This window comes from Catharus ustulatus, chromosome 4 (genome assembly GCF_009819885.2).
Source record: "Catharus ustulatus isolate bCatUst1 chromosome 4, bCatUst1.pri.v2, whole genome shotgun sequence".
In the NCBI taxonomy this organism is placed as follows: domain Eukaryota; kingdom Metazoa; phylum Chordata; class Aves; order Passeriformes; family Turdidae; genus Catharus; species Catharus ustulatus.
In genome coordinates, this window is record NC_046224.1 from 39164513 (window position 1) to 39180267 (window position 15755).

Consider the following 15755-nt stretch of genomic DNA (forward strand, 5'->3'; position numbering starts at 1 on the left):
ATGGCCACAACCAGCCTCCGTGCCTTCCAGCCTTTGCCTGCTTTGTCAAAAAAGCAGAAATTGGATGTGATGAGCTGTATTTGTGCACATCTGTCCCTATGTGAAGCTTTCGTCAGTGGGAGTTGTTCCTGCTCTGGGGAACCACCTTCTTTGACTGGGGCAATGTGTTGGCACTTTGCACCGTGTCCCGTGTGTGGGGAACAGGGATAACCCTGACAAAGAAAGGGTTCTCCTGATGGATGCTGGTGGCCTGCACTGATGGCTATTCCAACAAAGAGGCCCCCATGCCAGGCACCCCTCTGTGGAGGACTTGGGCTCCACAGCTGTTGCTGAGGCTCAAAAGCAGAAGAGAGGCTCAACACTTCAACACAAACATGAGAGGGACAAATACCACTATGAAAGAGAGCAGGGTTGAGGCCAAAAACAAATGATATTTGATAGGTCTAGTCTGGAAACATGGAAAAAAGCAACAGTAGCCAGATGGTAGAACAAGGGCTTATGAAGAATGAAGAATAAGTCAGAAATGCTGAGGGACTTGCTGCTAGACATATTAATCTGGAATTAAATAATGTTATGTATTTCAAAGAAGGCATAATAAAATCCCCAGATACATTACTATAAATCATCTAATTTTAACCCCCTAAAATATTCATATTTCTAAAGTGGTCTGATAGTTAAGTCTAGAGATAGGGCATTCAAAGATTTAATTTAATTAGCTGTAGAATTATAGGCGTTTAGTCTAAATCAAGAAAGACAGCTGTAGTGGCTGCCTAAGAATAAAGTGTAAGACTTTAAGCTCATTCAGACTAAAATTTTCTAATCACAAACTGCCAGTAAGCTCTTGAAATAGGTGCTACTATACGGTCTGGGAAACAGAAGAAAATACTTCAGAATTAATCATATTAAATAATAACTCAGCAGATTAAGGAAAAGAAAATATAAAAAAACCAGTCACTCTTAGGAAAACAAAACTACTACAGGCAGTGGACTAGAAGGATGAAGAAGCTGTCCCACACTAATTCTTACCAGTAAAAATGCAGCTAACCAAACTGTTACAATAAATCTGGATTACTTTGCTGAGATGAAACAGACAGAGAAAATACATATATCTGAGTTCTAATAATTAATATCTTTAACATAAAGGAAAACTGATTGGGTTAATTCTAACAACTATTTGAAAGCTTTGAATAAAGAAACTCTCAATCATCTACAGAAAATATATTCATAAAGTCAAATTGCCTGTAGTAGGTTGTTAGAGTGGTACGATGAATTAAATAAATGGTTCTTTCTCCATTACCATAAGAATAGCTGACAAATACATCAATATTTCCCTAAAATTTTATGACCAGATGAAATATTTAAGCTAGCCATTGAACATGGGAATATGTACTTTTTCATTTGTGTGAAATAGTCAATCTGAAATAAAATTAGTCTATGCAAAAAACCACAAGCTAAAGAAACCAAAAATACAGCATAAAACCAAACACCACAGTTTTGAGAATAAACATTAAGTAATGGAAAGTGCATGTGTTCAGATAGCGTTGTGTGCCAGATGGGAACCCTTGAGGGCATAAAGGAAGTGTCTTGGGATCTCTCCACTTACTTTGTGCCCAGGTGTATGGATGTGAGCTGATAAGAGTGAATTCAGCCCTTAAAAGCCCTATTAACATCCCTCTAGCAGTTTTCTCTCTTCTCCTGTGGTGGCTTTGGCTGGGGTAGAGTTAATTTTCTTCATAGTAACTGGTATGGGGCTGTTTCAGACTTATGCTGAAACCAGTGTTGATAATAGATGTTTTAGTTACTGCTGAGCAGCTCTTTCACAGAGCCAAGGTCTTTTCTGCTTCTTGCAACACCCCAGAGGGGAGGTGGGGGTGCTCAAGAATTCGGGAGGGGGCACAGCTAGAACGGCTGACCATACTGACTAAAGGGACATTCAAGACCAAATGCTGCCATGCTCAGTATATAAACTTGGGAGAAGAAGGAGGGATGATGGTCTTGGTTAGAGCCTGGTGCTAATCACACCAAGGCTGTGGGCTTGATCCCTGCACGGACCATTCACTTAAGAGCTGGATTCAGTGATCTCTGAGAGTCCCTTCCAACTCAGAATTTTCTGTGATTGTATCTTCCCAAGTGATGGAGCCCTACTTTCCTGGAGATGGCTGAACACCTGTCTGCCCATGGGAAGAGGAAAAAGAATTTCTTATTATGTTTTTCTTGCACATCCAGTTTTACTCTACTTGTTAACCTGTCTTTATCTCAACCCATGATTTTTTGCTACACCCCTCTTATACTTTCCCTCATCTCACTGCAGTAGGGTAGGGAGTGAGTGGCAGTGTGGGGCACACTTGAGGGTGGGGTTAAACCATGACACTTCCTTGGAGTTCTCCCTTTTGGTAAGCACTCAAAGGAAATTAATGCATAGCATCAGAAAAATGACAAAAAATTGGAACATATGGATGGATTCTGGAGCAAGAACTATTTCAGAAAACTGGTCTAGGAGAGAAGAGGTTAATTCTATGGGGTAGCAACTATGGGATTCTATGGAATAAATGATCTGTGGGCCTGGATGTTGTAGGCATATTTCCTTATACATTTTGTACATAAAGGCAGGATACCTGTGGTCTCTAGTGGAAAGCTCACTGAAGCCAGTGGTTGTATGTTTAGGGCTCCTCTTAAGTCAATGGAGTGAACAAGCACTCCAAGGGTAGCTTCTTTTTATCCTAATGTAGGCGACTGAAAAATAGGTCAGATTATTCACACTTTAAAAACTGCATATTTCATTCATGTGGATGAAAGAGATCTGTCTGATATAGTCTGTATGGATTTCCAGAAGCCATTCAGCAAGGTTCTTCACAAAATTTCCTAAAGTATCTAAATGAGTGTGGGATAAAAGTTGTTGCATGAATAAACAACTGATTAAACGATTGTAAGAAAGGGTAAGAGTAAATGGCCAATTTTCACAGTGGAGGGAGGTCACCAGCGGAGTCCTACAGGGACCATGCTGGAACTCATGCTGTTTAACATATTCTTAAAATGCTGTGAAGTGGTGGCTATGGAAGTGTGGGCAGTGAAGTGGCAAAGTTTACTGAGAATACTGGGTTGTTCAGGGTCAGAAATTTGAAGACCAGCTGTGGAAAAAGGTATAAGGATCTCTTAAAGCTGAACAACTGAGCACCATAACTCAATGTAGAGAAAGATACAATGAGGAAAAACTTCTGATACAAAATTGGGCAATTTTGTCTGATGTTACCATCTAGGACCAAGATCCTAGGCTGCTAATGGATAAGTAGAGAATTCCTTGAAAATCTTAGCAAGGAGTGGTTATGATCAAAAAACCAAATTGCCAGCATAAGGAAAAGAACACAGATCAAACCAGAAAACAACATGATGATTTGAAAAACAATGACTGAGAGAGGCAGAAGATTATGAAATTGTGAAGGGCAAGGTTAGACCATTTCAGAAACACTTTACAGTCTATTCCTGTAGAACAGAACAAGAAAGCATCAATAGTCATTAAGGGATGGTATGTTCATAAAAACAAAATTAAAGCTGAATTCTTCACACAGCTTATATTTCAGTTCTGGAATTTCTTGCTGGAAATTCTGGAATTCTCTTCTTAAAGAGATTCAGAAAGCAAAGCGTCCAATGAAGGTCCAATGAAGAGAATGCTTTTTTTTGGAGGGTAATTAATTGAAAAAGAAATAAATAATAACACTGTCCCAAAATCCTGAATGTATTGGTTTATGAAACCACTGACCTGAGACTTATGGAATGCTTGGAGAATATTTTTGTAGTATCATAGATAGCCAACAGCTTTTCAAACTCATCCTTTGGCATCTGCTGTCAGCCATTGCCAGGGGCAAGGCATTGGACTGGTTAGATCTTTTTCTCAACTCAGTCTGGTTGCTCTTATATTATATGATGTGAATAAAAGGAAATTCTTGACAAAACTTTGTCTTTTGTGCCACAGTGACTTCCATTCTCAGTGTTAGAATTATAAAGGTACACCTCAATTGTGAAATAGAAAACTGAGCAATTTCAAGAAGGACGGAATGTAGAATGCAACAAAATGAAACAAAAAGCAAAAAAAAAATTCTTTGAAAGAACAAGCGCGCACACACACACACACACACACACAGACACACACACACACACACACTGCTGTATTGGTTACCAGATCTGCAAAACACAGGAGATGGAAAATGGAGAAGCTAAGAGTGACAATGCAATGAGTCCTTTACAAGAAATAATAAGCTCACACTGGGCTGCACAGAAACTAGTTCCCTTGACTACCAGAGACTTTTAGAATGGAAATAAACCCAGAGGTGACTGAGAGAAAGAGTAAGTGCAGAAAGAGGGGAAAACAGAGACTCCAATTAAAATGCACCAAGAGGCTGAAAAGATTCATGAGGACGCCTCGGATGACGTTATGCAAAAGACTGAGCAACAAGCAGACTTCATTGGGCCAACAAGAATGCACAGAGAGTAAAAATGGTCAGAAATCATTGCCACTGTGCAAAGTACCAGAGACAGAAACGCTGGGAGGCTGTGACCATTTGTGATGCACCCAGCAGAGCCTGACAGCAACTGGCAATTGATGCATTTGAACATGGAGGAAAGCACCGCCTGCTGATAATTGATTATTACAGTTGTTCTTTTGAAACTAACAAAAGTAAGCAACACATTATCCAGCACTCTGGTGAATCACACTGAGGTAGTAGTCATCAAACACTGCATTTGCGATGAGTTCATTTGAGATAATGGGTTGCCATACACATTGGAGGAATTTTTAAGGTCTTTAAAGTACCAGGCTTTCAGATGCAGCTGGTAGTTCTTGTTACTGTTGGTTTTATGGGCTGGTCAACATTATTAATAGCCAAAAAGATATTAATTCAGAGAAGATTTTCCTTGAGGTTTACTGACATGCCCCTGTGGAATCAAATGCTTTACTGGCTGAGATGCTAATAAGCTGAAAGTTCTATTCATAACTCCCATGGCATGTTCCTTCTACAACCCAGAGCTGCAGAAAACAGCCAAGTCGCACAGATGGGAACAGAGTGGGGAAGGAGAGAGCAAGCCCAGCATGGTCATTCAAGAAAACACAACACAGTTCTAGGTAACTCAGAGATAATGGCATGACTGGTGTTATACTTGTGTAGAAGCAGCTTTTGTGGAAAAATTCACTTTGTCTGCAGTACAGGTAGAAAATGGAGAGAAACAAGATTAATGTCAGATGTAAGAAGACAGCCCTGGCCATGCAACTACTCTTCTGCTCTGATAAAAATCTCATTCTTGATCCTCAACAGCATCTGAAAAAGTCAACAGCTGCAATCTTGCCATGGCTTTAAAGCCACCCACTATGCAGAAGGGAAATGATTCATACCTGAGCATCAAGTGGCACAAGTGAACTATACTATGCTACTCAAAAAGTTCAAGCCCAAAGATCTGATATTTTGATGTTGTGATTGCTCAGAAACATTGGTAAGAGCATTTCCAGTTTTATGTCGTTTTCATGCATCATTAGATAACTGGTGCAACATCATTTAGAGAAAAGCTCTTAAAATTACTCCAGGAGATTGTTTTCTGCTCACTCGATCAGCACGGGTGCTGAGTTCAGATGCTGAGAGCAAAGGGTGTTTTTGAAAGCCTGAATAAAAAAAACTGTTTAAGTTTACATGTGTGGCGTGTTATTCAAGTGAGCAGTCTGAAGACAAAATATAGGTCAAATAATAAATATGAAAATAAATAAGAAAAGTTATACTCAAATCAGAAATTCACAGCTGGTTGGGGAAGATTAGTGTTGCTGAGCTGTATCTCTTTCATCTTGCAGAGCAAGAGGAAAGTCTGTGATCCCAAAGCCATGCCATAGATTTTACTTCACACGTACATTACCTCAGCTAAGAATTCATTTAAATTAAGAGCATTGAATATTACAAAACAATGCATTCGGGTAGGAAGGTGATTACTGTACCCTGTAAAATGGTTTACTTGAAGAATAGGTCCCTTATATTGTAGGATCAGACCTCTTTCTATATCCTTAACAGTGTATCTGGGAGCAATCTGGCTGATAAACCACTTGGTATATCAACTGAATGGCTCTTTTGATTCCCCTGTCTCAGCTAAATAGCCACTGAACACAGTATAAAGCTTAGAGAGAAGAGCAGAGGAAGACACTCATGTAGCCACCTAAACTTAGCTACTTTGAACTGTTGTGCATTACAACTTTTCCTCTTCTTCTTTGTGTCTTCTCTTACCCTCTTGCCCTTATTCAGCATAGTTAAAATGAATAAAATTCTAATTAATTGAAATTAGGGGAAATCAACTACTTATTTCTTTGTTTGCACAATCTGTTTCTGATTCCTTTTCCTCGGTCTGGCTGGGAAAGCTAGGGAGAGTCTCTTTTTTTTTATATTTGCCAGGTTCTAGTGTAATGGGAGCCAGGAAACAATTGGCTTTTTGGACTGTATCACAGTAAAATTTTGCATTATTTGTCTTAAAGTACTTGTTACATGTTAGATCCTATGTAATGTTGAAACAGCAGAACTTGATTCTGCTTCTGTATGTGTATAATTTCAGTGTGATGTTTTCACCTGACAAATATCAGACTGGAGAATATGAAGCTGATTGTGTATATATATACACACACACACACATATATATATATACACACACACAAATATATATACATATATATGTATACAAACTCACACATAACACACACATATACATGTAAATGAAGTAATTGTGACTGTGTTTATAAAACTTCAGTTCTTCCTAATTACAAATTCGTCATCCAGATTTTGCATAAACAGCTGCACTTACATTAATTTTTTGAGAACAGTATGGTCATTTAATTTTAATTAGCAGCAATAAGTTTTCCTGTTGTTATTATCTTTTCCTAATAACCTGTTGTTCTCAAAGCTTTGTTTAGCCTTCAGGAATTTCTTCAGTTTTCTATTCAAATATTGATGAAATTTAACCCCGGTTAGTTTTCACATCTGACAAGATCATAACTCGATGTGTACTGATATCCATTAAAAATCACTTAAGGCAATTGCTGTTACTATTGTAACATGATAACCTGACAATAGACTCTTAGTTCAAAAGAAAGAACCCAGTAATTTTATTTCTTTTCTATTCCTCAAAATATCTGCAGTGACGTGAAAGAAATGTCAAGTTAAAAATAACAATTCATGGGTCATGGTATCAACTGTGATTTCATTACATTTTGTCTCTGAGCAGACTAAAGCTGCTCTGGCATTCAGACTTTAGGTGAGCTTGTAAATGAAGAAAAGCTTAGTCTATTTCAGTTTAAGTTTATCAATTATTCAAATACCTACAAAGAGCCTTCATTTTCCCCACACTGCTAAAATGAGAACACAATGTAGTCTGCCCAGTGGGAGGCAGGTACTGGTGAGCTCTGTTTGCAGTCTGAGCCTGCAGCCTCTGCGTTAAGCCAGGGTGGGAATCTGGGAGCTGGTGGCTAACACTGTGCTGAGGATGGCTCACCAGCCAGCTGGGGCAGCTGGACATCAGCTCAGTCTCAGGATCATACCGAGGTGGCTTCCTGCATTTTGTCTGGGAACCGTGTTGCACCTGCAGACAAGCCTTACCTGCAGCTGCCAGCACTCTCCTGGGATGGTGTGCCTCAGTTCCAGGAGAAACGCTCTCGAAAGGAAGATCTCCCAGGTCCCTTCTAAACACATTTCCTCCTATGCTGAAAGTCAATTATTACAAAGCATATTTATAATAATTAATATACATGAATACAAATTGAAAGAGCTGGCAATCTGACAAAAACCCGGCAGAGGAAAGTACATATAACACCTTACCCCTTCAATGCATTTATGGCAGTTACATTGCAGAATCTATGACTGATAGGACTTGAAAGCTCATGCTCTGTTCTAAGATACCTGCATCAAGAAAGAAAAAGAAGTTTTATCCTTATTTCAGAGCTACATTGCTTTAAATTAGTAAACCTTCCAGGCTGACCTTACTTTTAGGGAATAAAAATTGGCAACTCCTAAGTGAGAGAGACAAAGATGAAATCTAGAAGGGTTGATATTTCAAGACATCACTTGCTTTCAGCTATCTCCAGGAAAAATGAAACTTCAATGCAAGAGTGATGTAGGCATATTAGAAATCCCCATACAAAAAGGGACAGATGCTCAGGGATATGGACAATTATAGGCACCCATTTCAGAATGCATCCACCAAGTGTCACTGCCCAGAATTTGGGAAAAATGGATCTCATGTTTAAGAACGACAAAGATAATAAAAATTTAAAACATTTGCAAGCAGAAAAAAAATCCATAGACCAAGAAGCTTTTCACCAGAGTTATTTTCTTTCCTGAAAGCATCATGTCTGCAGCTAGTGCTTCAGTGCATGCACAAATTAAGTTTACAGATTTCATAAAGCAATTTATTCTGCTTGAATGTAATAGCAGTAATTTTTCATGTAAGTCAGCAAAACACAATCCATAAAGGAAAAAGTACTGCCATTATTTTAAAATCTATTGTTCTTATTCAATCCAAATGTGAACTGAAGCTAAATAATTTACTGTGTAAATTTCATTTTTAATTTTTATGCCATTGAAAAAGAAAAGAGAGAGAATGAGAGAGAGAGGAGGAATCTTCAAAGCTCTAAATCCTTGTATACTAATGTCTCAACAGTAAAATAATCTAAGGAGCGTGCTTCAGCAAAAATGATTGCTAGGATCTATAATAGGATTGTTCTAACTCAATAGTGTTCTATAAATTTTTGATTCACTCTGAGTTTTTGACAGCTTGCCAAGTTCCAGTTTTTATCTGATCATCTTTGCATTAATAATACATTACAATAAGTTTTGCTGAAAAGTGGCCACTTTTTTATCACTGAATACTTTACTTTTGCCAGCAAAATATTGACTTGAGTTAATAATCAATTCCTGTTTTGCTTGATCATGCTTAGCACGAAACTAAAATATTTGCTGCTAGACAGATGCCAATACAAATGTCATCATTGTCGTACTCTAACAAATTCCATGAGTTGCTAAATGATCTGCCTTGCAGGTTGCAATATATATCAGACTGAAGCCCAGAGCTTCAGACATACCAGGATGTGAGCGGTTGTACTTACATGAAGTTCCCATTCCCATCCTTCAGAAACACTTCCTCCCAGCAACAGCATCTATTTCCATACAGACACCTTCTGAGTCACCTGTGGCTTGCTCATTGACTTGATTTAATCAAGGTGAAAATACTGAATAAAGAAAAAAATACCAAAAATTACTTTAGTCACCTTCCCCATCTTCTGATGCATGAATGAAAATTGACTTTCAAGAAAAACAAAACAAACCAACAACTAGAAAAGGAACTTATTTATCAAGAGCTTTTTCAGAAAAAAAAATTAAGCTAATTGCAATTCACATGTCTTTATCTTCCATCATAATGATAATATTTATATACAGATTAATTATACTGATTAGTATCAGGAAACTGAATAGTCTGAAATGCTACTGTTTAACATAACTCAGTCAATTTGTTTCATGAAGACATAGCACAAATTACCCCTTCATTTGCAATTTGGAAAACCCCATCCTGTTCTGGCACATCAGCCCCAGACCCTGAGTTTGCCCCGCCAGAGGAACTGAGCCAGAAGTCTTTCAATTTTCTCTTTCTGCCTTCAACGTTGAAAGCACAACTCTTGGAAAGGGCCAGGACTGGCACTCAGCCAAAGTTCTGCACTATTGGCAAGAGATTGCTTTGCCACATGGCCCAACCAGAGAAGGTAAGCAGGTACACCTCTAGAAACTCTGTGATGTGATGATGGATGCAGGTGCTCTCCAAACAGGAGGAACCTTGCCACACTCTCAGCTACTCCCATTGTGAGCAATGGTAGTGACTTTTCTCAAGCCCCAAGATGACAAGTGCAGAGAGTGAGAACATACCTGGAGAATATAAATGTTGGAACCGATCCTAAACAGAGCTGTGCTGTGGTCCATCTGTCTGCAAGGCAACACAAGCATGCAGAAGTGGCACAGGCACAGAGCCAATGCCAAAGACCCTAGCTGACCCTCACAACACTTGTCTTTTCTGACATACATCTCTCTTTGGCATGGCTGAATGCTCTGATACTTGGTCACCTTGTGGGGGTCTGGATTGACATAATGTGTTGCTCATTTCATGACCAACTTAGATATTTGAAAAGAGTGACAAAATTTAAAACTGGCATGTGCAAGGCACTGCAAAACAATAGATTTTGTACGTCAAGACATGCCTCAGAATTTCAGAAAGTCACTCCTGATGTCCAGCCATTATTTGTAATTAACTACTACCTTCAGGCTGACCAGTTTAAAAAAAACCAAAACATGAAAATATGAGTTTACATTTAAACACAATTACACATTATATTTATTGCTTAATATAGTAAATTTCTCCTCTCCCCCAGGCAATAGGCAATTGCTTGGAGGAATAAAATATATGTGAGCCACTAAATTATGCAGACCCTCTTAAGCACTGCATACATCTATAGTGTCCCAGTGGCAGTGACACTGCAAATTGTAACACAGCAATATGGGCTTTATGAAAGTAATTTTGCTACATCTGGTCATTACACAAGAAATTTCAGAAATATGTTTATTTTTTCCAAAACTTAAATTCCTTTCAGAAAAGCATGTTAAATTTTGCCTATGAAAAAGCCAGGGTTGGCAGTCCTGGGGCACATAAGAAAACCAAGTGGCTCAAAATCTCAGCTCAGGTGATCTCAGAGAATAAACTCCCTCTATATAGTTTCATCTCACTTGAGGCAAACAGGGAAAACAAAAATGTGAGCTTGCTGCAGCTGCTGTCTCCTGCCTGAAAGTGACTGTCAGTCAGCTTGAAAGGAAAGGAAGATGCATCCCTCTTGTAGCAAGGCACAAAGAATATAGTGGGAGCTCCCTAAATCAAAAGAATGAAAAGCATTATTTGGAATTAAAATTGGAATTGGCTGGGCAATGACCTTCTTCCATGCCTGTGATTAATCAATACTTAAATAATGAATCAATTAATAGTTGATAGCTGCTCTATCTATTATGAAGGTCAAATGGCAGAAGCAAAATTAAATTGAAATAAATAAGCCTACACATGTACATCAGTGAAAAAATTGCCCTGGAATGCTGAAAAACAAGTGTTCATTATTTTTAATGCATGATTTCCATTTGCCAGAGTTGGGCTTCCCTGTCCTTAGGGCTGGGTGAAGGTGGCAAATGGATGGTGCTGCAGAGAATGCTGACCACATGTGAGAGGCACATGGGACTGACTTAAAAATCACCTTTTGTCTCACGAAACAATAAAATGATGCCAGTTTCAGATTCATTCGCATCACTGTATTTTTTGCAAATCCACAACAGTAATGCCATCACTGATACAGCTCACAGCACTCTCCATTCCAATGCAGGCAAGCATAACCTACATGGCAGCAAAAGAAGTCTGGAAGCAAGAAATGCCATCCTGATTTCCCTTCCAACTGTATAATTTGTATTTTTCAGATTTGAGGGAATCAGTAAATTCACTGAGAAAACGGATGGGGAAGAAAAAATTAAACCTCTCTCTCAGTGTCATGTGGATACAAAATGAGAATTATCAACCCAATGCAATCAAGCATATGCAAAACAATTCCATTGTTTATACAATAGAAACAAAAATGCTCATTTAGCCCTGGCTTCCCAAACTCTAATTTGCTGGGTTTTTTTTCAATAGGAAGGATTAGTTGATTTTGGTTTTACATTTATTGAAGCGTCGAAAGAGCTCACTGGTTTTCCTTTATCTGCAAACCCTCGTCAGACTCGAGCTGAGGTAGAAGGTTGGTACTTTGCATGTTGTTGCAAAGAGGAAACCTTCTGGTTTTGACACAGTGAAGAAAAATGATCAGAAATAGCAAAAATGTGTCAGACATTGGCTGGAAATACATGATCAGGAATCGCTAATAAGAACAACACTGTTAATCATTTAATCGCTTTGTCAAAGGAGAAAGACACTTTCCGTTTTGAGGATTATTTATATTTTACCCTGTTGAAACAATCATTCTTCCATTAATGTACACTGGTCATGACATTTTTGGTTTGTTTATGTGATTTCCTACCACTGCAGATGTCTGTGATGCTTTGTCCAAGCATCCTGACACCTCATTTTCTCTGACAGCAATCATTCCTACCCCAAATGCCAGTGGAGAATGTTACAATGGAACAAAGTGAAATTTGGTGCTTTTCTAACCACGCTTCATTGTTACAGTGATTGAAGGTCAAGCAACAGGACTACACAGGGTTTTGTATAGCTGCAGCAACACTAACAGTGAGTGGTTGATGCCCAGGAAATCACCTTTTATTGTTTCCTTTTGTGTTACACAGATCCATGCATTTTGCTGCACACTGACTTGACCTGTGGTGAAGTATGTGTCATCTGAAAATCGATATCATGGTCTCTTCGCCTTTCTCTGCCTTGCAGGTCAAACAAAAGGAAGGTGTATTTGCTTGTGTCTTTTTTTTAAAAAAATTTGAGAGCGTTAATCTGAAATGATCCAGTGAGTAACAAAGAAACTCAGAAGGAAGTTGGTTTCATTAAAAGGAAAAGTATGCAGAAACATAATAAGTTTCTCTTGTATTAAACAAGGAGCTGACTCACACAATAGAGGAGGGGATCAAAATCCAGATATTTATAAGAATACCACAAGTTCTCCTCTTTGGCCTGAGCCAAAATGAGCATTTCATTACATCAGTGCATCTCATAGTGTTTTGTTTGAAATGATACTCTCAAATGCCAAGATGATCCCACCTTGTGTGTAAATCACACCTCCTCCAGCTTCTGAGTCAGACAGCAGCCCCTGAGCACACAGGAGCAGCAGACAGAAACCAAAGTGGCTTCCAGGGTTCTAACAGTTTTGAGCCACACAAATTTGTATCTTTAGTTGCAGATGTTGGGCAAAGTCTCTGTTTTCTAATTGAGTGAAAACAGTTTGTCTTCTGCTTGTGCCAAGCTACTCAAATGTAGGTCCTTCATTTCCCATATTCACCACATCTTGAGGAAGAGAAGGATGTGAAATGTGTGGATCCCCTCTTTTGGTCAGAGGTGCAGGGAAAGAAATGATTTTTTAGAAGGGCGCTGTCCTTTTCCGCTCCGTGTTTCTTGTTTAACTTCCTTGTTCTCGCCATTTCCTGCTGCTGGCACCAGCAGTTTCACTTTAAATGGAGCTTTAACATAGATATTCCACCCTGTCTCCCATTCTTCCTTGGACTAACATTTGCATGGCAGATGGTACAAATGGCCCAGCAAATATTTACTGGATCAGTGTTAGAAAGGCAAAGCAAAACAAAACAAAACAAAACCACCCCAGCTGCCAGACTGATGACTTTCTGGCACCATATTATGTGCCACCAGTCAACAGGATGGGAAAAAACACCACAGGAAGATAATTGATGTTGAACTTACTGGATTTCTCACAGTACTTTCTGAATCTTTTTGTTTGGAGCAGCCCCAGAGGACAAGTACAAGGACAAGAAGTTTTCCCTTTCCTTCTTATAGTCTGTTTTTTTCTTGTTGCTTAGGTAAAAAAAAAAAAAGTATTGTGACAGATTAATATACTTTCCTTTCAAATAGAACCCAGTCATATCTGGTATCAGAACTGTATTAATTACAGAGAATAGATTGAGTTCCTTGCAAATGGAGTCTCTGAAATTCTTATGGCAAAGTCTGGGACAAATATCTTACAGATTTAAATAATGATAGAAGTAAAGGAAGGTGATCAATGCTAAGAATAACCCGTTGCTTTCGGAGGCACCTACTTGTCAAGGCTTATCACAGGAAGAGAAGAACAGTGAAGTATCTGTGCAATGAAGTTGCTTTTTAATTTCCATGTTCCTGTCAATCACTATCCCTTTATTTTGCCATTTCTTTGCTAGCTGAACTAACTGAGTGTGAACATCTTTGATGGTGAAGGACAGTGAAATGCCAGGAAGTCCTATGGAGCAAAATCCTTTTTCTTTGCCATAGTGATTCTCTATAACATAATTAACAGTGCAGAAGCAGTTCAAATTATATTACTATTCAAATGGATGTTATTTTCTAAGCAGGTTACATAACCCATAATTTAAAAACATTCTGTTAATATTCCAAGCAGAAAAGAAAGGAAAATGAAAAAACAGAAGCCAAAAATATATGGGCCACCATTCTGAAAAGCCCATCAGCAGATAGTCAAAAGGAAAATTTGTATAGCATGGGGCACAACAGAAGACAATAAGATGGAACTTGTCTAAAATTCTTGTTCCTGGAAGTTTGAACATCCTGAAAATCAAATTACATTTATCCTATAGTTAATGTTTAATTGAAATTACTAAGTCTAAGAAAATTTTAATAATGTTTTAGAATATGTGTTTGTTTAAAGGAAAAGACATTTTCCTCCCATCAGTCTCTCAGGAAAGATTCAATTTCTCTTTAAGCCTAGGAGCAGGATAGATAGAAGGAGAATGCACACACAACAAATATAAGTAAAGAGAAGAAAGAAAATTCTGTCTCCTGCAATTGTGTTTTGCCCATTTATCTTGCACTGTAAACTGTGAACTAAATGAGAATATGCCATGAACTGGAAAAGGGAAAAACAATACAGTCCTGATTAATGTAGTTCACCCAAAGTTCTCTTCTTGATCTTATGACATTTCAGAAGACAGTGTTCATTAGTTACCAAAGCTAAAAAAATGTCATTGTATCCTTAGTGCCAAAAGAGAAGTGAAGAATTCTTCCACTGGAAAACCAAGGCAACTACAAAATCTTTGCACAAAGGCTACAGAGAGGAGGGCTGCTATGGGGTCCTCTTTCCAGGATTTCTTTCATGACTTTCAAACAAATCTTGCTTTCCAAACTCATGTGTCCGAATACTAAACCTGACTGAATCAGAGTTCACATCTGAACTCACAACAGTACAGGCAGACTCATATAGTCTAGAAAAACAATATATTCTTATACAGGCTTTGAACCTCATGCCATGAATCTCTACTTATTTAAAAGAGTGGTTACCTGGTTCAGGATGTTCAGTGGTCCCCATCTTGCACGTCAGTAATTCTTCAGTTAATCTCAGTTTGGCTGCTGAATTTATTCAGTTAAACAAACTAGCCAAACAAAATAAATCTACCCAGTTGTGTTTTAATATCTATATGTAAAAGAAAAATAAAAAAGAATCAATGCTTAAGTAATTTGTCAATGTTTTAATCATCTTCCAGCTGCACAAAAAGAGATTCGTTCTGCTATCCTTTCTACCATTTTGTCTCAGTGATTCCTGGAGAGCCTAATCTCTCTCAAGCACCTGCAAACTGCCACCTTGTTAAGTCAAAAAATCCACCAAAGGATATTGGATATTGGATTTCGCTGGCCCAGGATAGACTATCACCAGGTTTTTATTTAACTCTCTGCTTTTATATGGTAAACAGAAGAGGTTAAGCAAGGAGAGGGAAGACTCCATTTTTCTTCCTTCTCTTTCTAGAAAAAGGTGATTTAAAACTGCATGTTACTAGAAACAGGTATGGCAGCCCAGGGTTTAAAAAAACATACTTTATATGGTATAGATTTTGTAAGCAAATCTGTTCATTATATAAATAGGGAAGAAGCCATGAAGACACTGACCAGCTCCTCAGCTGGAGGAGCTGGACAAAGCTGTGGTGAAGCCCAGAGAAGGGCTGCTCAGGGGAGGTTTGAGCCTTTTTTTAAAGTTGCAGCTTCTGTAACAGAAGTGGCACTCTTCCCATCTA

General features: G+C 38.4%; 1 long non-coding RNA gene across 1 annotated transcript in view; it reads right to left on the bottom strand.

Moving 5' to 3' along the window:
* LOC116995844 overlaps positions 1-9233 on the bottom strand; it is a 57138-nt gene extending 47905 nt beyond the window's left edge. Inside the window, exons 1-3 of the long non-coding RNA XR_004417786.1 lie at positions 9119-9233; positions 7833-7913; positions 7614-7717 (exon numbers count right to left, since the gene is read on the bottom strand). This is a non-coding gene — a long non-coding RNA (uncharacterized LOC116995844). The remainder of the gene's footprint in view (positions 1-7613; positions 7718-7832; positions 7914-9118) is intronic.
* Positions 9234-15755: the final 6522 nt, after the last annotated feature.